The sequence below is a fragment of the Acyrthosiphon pisum genome, chromosome X (genome assembly GCF_005508785.2).
Source record: "Acyrthosiphon pisum isolate AL4f chromosome X, pea_aphid_22Mar2018_4r6ur, whole genome shotgun sequence".
NCBI lineage: Eukaryota > Metazoa > Arthropoda > Insecta > Hemiptera > Aphididae > Acyrthosiphon > Acyrthosiphon pisum.
In genome coordinates, this window is record NC_042493.1 from 18,588,235 (window position 1) to 18,588,484 (window position 250).

The following is a 250-nucleotide window of genomic DNA, read 5'->3' on the forward strand; positions in this document are numbered from 1 at the left end:
CCCCAAGACATTTTTTTTATAAATATAAAACATATTATATAGCTTTATATAATATTAAATAATCAATAATTTATTTATCACATTGATACATGGATCCAGGAGGGGTCTAGGGGACCCCCCTAAGACATATTTTTTTATAAATATAAAACATATTATAATATTATTATTACATATTATTATTATATAGTTTCATATATTAAATAATCAATAATTTATTTATCACATTGATTACCTATAGTCTATTCCTATT